We start from the raw sequence: 4,871 nt of genomic DNA, 5'->3' as shown, positions 1-4,871 counted from the left end.
TTTTAAGAATTTCAAATATTTTTCTATTTTCTATTTACAATACCTGAAATTTTAAATTTTGATTATTTCTGGAACATTACGAATATAAGAGTTAATAGAATTTCAGGATTTTTTAGATCATGTTGAATGCTTGGAATTTTTGGGAATATTAAGAACCTATAAAATTTAAGAAAATTTGTAGAGTTTGAGAATTTTAGGAATTTCTGGAATCTTAGAATTTTAAAAATTTCTTGAATTTTTGGAAGCCTACGAATTTTAGGAATTTAAAAAAAAAACATTTATTTCCTAATATGTACAGGAATTTTAATTGGCTTGCGAATTTGAATAATTTTCAAAAGAAGTTATGTTTGTTTTTCTCAAATAAAATTACGGAAATAATGTTTTATTGAATTTGGATGATCAAGTATCAATAAAACCACCTTTTTCATCGTTTGTTATCATTAGAACATCGTATTTTGCTTTTATATTAAAATGGGAATTGAAAATGGATGCTCAACATTCAAATGCGTTTTTCTCAAAAAGGATGGTGTGTACATGATGCTTTTTGAAATGCTGGCATCGAATTATTTTGAAAAATTTCTTGATATCTTTAGAATTACAGAAATGTTAATGGTTTTAGAAATTTCATAAATTTTATGAATATTAGGAATTTTAGAACAATACGAAATTTCAGAGTTACAAACAGTTATCTTTTTTTTATTTTAAAAGTTTTAGGATGTATAGGATTTTGGATCTTGTTATTGAGTAAATTAGTTTTTTGTTGAGTTTTTGGAATTTGTAATTATTTGGATTTCCTTAATTTTTTTTATATATTGTAGTTCCTGCAATGCTTGGCATTTTTGCCTGAATTTTAAAATTATAGATTTATTTGTAGCGACGCATGGTACATATTATCATCAGGTACTATGGAAAACGTACTGGACGGAACACTTCGCTCAATTGAGATAAGACAAGTTCATTCCGTTTATCCTACTGCTTTGTCCCGGGACCACGTTTGGCTGGTCCAACCCGACTATGTCCACGGCGGGAAAGTCGACTATCTTATAGCAAAATATTTTAAGTATTCAGTCGATTTGTTTATTTTCTTAATTTTTTTAATGATCTCTAACATTACACCATATAGTTCAGAAAATACACGAACTGTTTTTCTAATCTTATTGATTCACTGATTCGTTGTTAATCGCCGCGAATGTCCGTGATTATCAATTGATCTGGAACCTGGCGCGCCGCATGGCAATCGCAGCGGGTTGGTTAAGCGTATTCACAACGAAGTTTTTTTTTATATGGGAAACAGTGGACTTCGCTGTTATTTTAATGTTGAATTTCTCGATATAAAACGCCGTTCAACAGTGCTTTAATAACGAGTTTCTCCTGTAAATTTTACAATGAAAAATGCTGTTCAACAGTGAAATTTAATTTTGTTAAGAATAAATTAAAACAGGTCATTTTACGCAGAAGTATATATTTTAAAGCAAATTATTTCACAATTTTATTATTAGCACTCGATTCGACTCTTCTGGTGGCACTCGCATCCCAAGTCCAGCTACGGTCGGCCTCTTCCAGCACGGGGAAGCGAATGTTGTACAGGTCCACCGTTTCGTGCATACAAGACGTTTCTTTGAATATTTAAAGATTTGCTTGTCCAACTCACGAATCGGGGTCAGCACCAGTTTCAAAGGGTACTGCTTGCGACGGTTGAATAACCGATTTGAGCTTGCGCTGCAAGTTGCGGAGGATATCGCGATCATTCATACCTCCGATTCAGGTACAAATCAAACCCTTCGTCGTCCAGGGATTCCGTCGTAAACGTCATCCTGACCACGGGCGGCAGCCTCCTTCTTGGCCATCTGGTCCTTGGCCTCGAGCAGACGTTTGCGTTTTTTTCGAAGAATCTGGAATTTCGAAAGAAACTTAAAAAATCCTACTAGCGAAGTAAAAAAATGGGACTCACCTAAACATGTACCACTTGTCTCCGGTGCAGTGATCTATGATGAGAGTGTGCTCCAGCAGCTCGCGCGATCCGCTCGATACGTAGTCGCCCATCCGCGCGTTGTTGATGAAGGCATGCGCAAAGTTCTCTTCCGCGGCTTCGTCGACCTAGCTGATGAGGATAAGGACTCTGCAGATGCGCGCCTTTGCTCCACCTGGAGCAGACGTTTGATGAAGGCGCGACCTTTGCTCCCGCATTAATCGACGGAAACGCCACTACTATCATTTTCTGGGAACTCGTGTGGTGTCAGAGTTTACCCTGAAACATGTAAGTACCAAAGTTAGTGACATAATCACCTGCCCCACCCAAACTCTCACCTGGGAAGTCAGCTACTGCTGAAGGTGTTGCTGCTGATGCGGGTTTCCACACCGGCCCCTTCCGCCGCGATTTATGTAGCCACCGCATCGGCTGTTGTTAACCTTGAGATTATTTACTCCGCCACGCCGCTCCCACCGCTCCGATTATTGTGGTAACGATCTCCACCACGGGTTTAGTAGCGTCCATCGCCGTCGGAATGTCCGCCGCTGCTTGCTTGGTCGTTATCGGGAGACATCAAAGCATCTAAATCACAACAGGTGCCGTAAAACGGTGATGTGCATGAAGAAAAAGCAGGAAAATATTTTAATAATATATTATATTTTACATAACAGCTTTTTCCTGCAAAAAAACAAACATCCGGAAAATCAACCCAATCTCTTAATGGCCACTTTCTCCCTTTTACGCAAAGAACTCCTTCCGGATGGTGACAGACTCAGCAAAAATCATCCGGAAGGCCAAGAAACATCATCCCTCTTACGCAGGGAATTCCTTCCGGATGGTCACAGAACCGGGAAAACCCTTCCGGAAGGTCATGAAGCATCGTTACTCTTACGCAGGGAAACCTTCAGAATGGCCACGGAATCGACAAACCCCATCCGGGAGGCCAAAAATCATCATCCCTCTTGCGCAGGGAACTCCTTCCGGATGTTCATAGAACCGGCAAAACCATCCGGAAGTCCAAGAAGCATACTCCCTCTTGCTCGGGAAGCCTTCTGGAACCGATTCCGTGGTCAATAAAACCGGAACCATGATAATTAAAAAGATACTTACCCGAATTTTGATAACCGCAATCCAATTTGTCCAATTTTCCACCATTCACACGCGAACAAATCGAAAACAACGAACAGCTGATTTCGATGTTTACAAACATCGTTTGTTGGTGTGCGAGAAACTCGCACGAAACTAGAAAAAAATCGAGTGCGGCACTCGCACTTTCAGTTCCAAGATGGAGGCAAAACTCGTGCGGCACCAGCGCTAGTTTCTTCAAACAAACACTTTGACAGCTCTGAGTGCGGCACTCAGTGCGGAACTAGCCATCAAACGAACGTACCAATAGACTACAGTTATTGTTTGTCATGAACAATGTCAAGCTCACGACAACGGTAACTAGTCTAGCACACGCGGTGTGTTATACAAAACATTCAGGTAGCGGTAACGCTTGACACCTGATGTTTTGTATAACATTTTTCGACCACGACCTAGGGCACTGGTAGATCACAGTTCAGTGATCTTAGTATTTAACGGCCTGAGCTTGTTCAGTCGGGGTCTTTTTTTGTATTGTGCAGTCATTAGTCAGTGTTCCTTATGCTTGTGCTCTGTTGTCAGTTGTGCAGCCAATAGTCTTGTGCTTGGGTTTGTGCTTGTGCTTGTGTCAGTCAGTACTCGTGTCAATGTAATAAATAAAAGCAGTTAAAATCAATAAGCAAGTGTTATCTTTCCAGTGCATAATATCACAGTTATCCCGCTCGGACACACGGTCCGATACATCTTCTTAGTATTTAACGGCCTGAGCTTGTTCAGTCGGGGTCTTTTTTTGTATTGTGCAGTCATTAGTCAGTGTTCCTTATGCTTGTGCTCTGTTGTCAGTTGAGCAGCCAATAGTCTTGTGCTTGGGTTTGTGCTTGTGCTTGTGTCAGTCAGTACTCGTGTCAATGTAATAAATAAAAGCAGTTAAAATCAATAAGCAAGTGTTATCTTTCCAGTGCATAATATCACAGTTATCCCGCTCGGACACACGGTCCGATACATCTTCAAGATAGGACAACGAAGGGTCCTTGGCGTTACTCCAGATGATGAAAATTGGTGATCTTCAATGTTACTCAATGTTGTATGGTGTTCTATTGATGAGAATGGCAAGAGGAGAGATCGATGGAACCTCGTTGGAAAGACAAATATATACGGTATCAACATACGAATTTAAAGACGGCGACTGGGAGATGATGCTCCTAGATTGAGCCTTATTCATTAATAACCGAAGTGTTATTAGCGGCTAAGTAATGAACTTAGACTGCATTTATTTCGGCAATGGTTGCCTGAAAAGATTTTTGGCAGTGTTTGCCTTGACAGAATTGATCAAACGAACTAATGGAAGTTCAATCATACCGTATCAAGCCAACGAGATACGAAAAGTTTAACAAGAGATGGCATCAACAACAGATTGAACACTTAAAGTCAACGGTTGGAACAACAGAGTCAATATCGTCAACACAGCCCAGACGTACATCATCGAAGCAGCCAGGACAACCGTGATTATCCCCGAAGACACCCCAGAGTCATATCGCGAGACAGAAGACATCCCCGAAGACACCCCAGAGTCATAACGCGAGACGGAAGACATCCAAGAAGACATCCCTGAGGTAGCAAGGACCAACGTAAAGTTAGAAAAAAATTATAATATATTACCAAAAACCTACAACTATCTACTTGAAATCAATCTCTTCAAGATTAATTTCAAGCTGTTAAGGAAGGGGAGATGTAGCGACCCTAAGTCGCTTACCTACTATACATAGACTACAGTTATTGTTTGTCATGAACAATGTCAAGCTCACGACAACGGTAACTA

The 4,871-nt window shown here is 40.3% G+C and overlaps 1 long non-coding RNA gene across 2 annotated transcripts; it reads right to left on the bottom strand.

Moving 5' to 3' along the window:
- Positions 1–348: 348 nt before the first annotated feature.
- On the bottom strand, positions 349–3,711 carry LOC120428381 (uncharacterized). Of its 2 annotated transcripts, none has more exons than XR_008211735.1 (3): positions 2,308–3,711; positions 1,952–2,248; positions 349–1,892 (listed from the first exon to the last, which is right to left on the bottom strand). It is a non-coding gene; the product is annotated as an uncharacterized LOC120428381 (long non-coding RNA). The 2 variants fall into 2 exon arrangements; XR_005607083.2 differs by having other exon boundaries at positions 1,952–2,551; positions 3,080–3,711.
- Between the last annotated feature and the right edge of the window lie 1,160 nt (positions 3,712–4,871).

The sequence above is a fragment of the Culex pipiens genome, chromosome 1 (genome assembly GCF_016801865.2).
Source record: "Culex pipiens pallens isolate TS chromosome 1, TS_CPP_V2, whole genome shotgun sequence".
Lineage (NCBI taxonomy): Eukaryota > Metazoa > Arthropoda > Insecta > Diptera > Culicidae > Culex > Culex pipiens.
The sequence above is the reverse complement of the archived record's forward strand: the minus strand, read 5'-3'. Positions and strand labels throughout refer to the sequence as shown.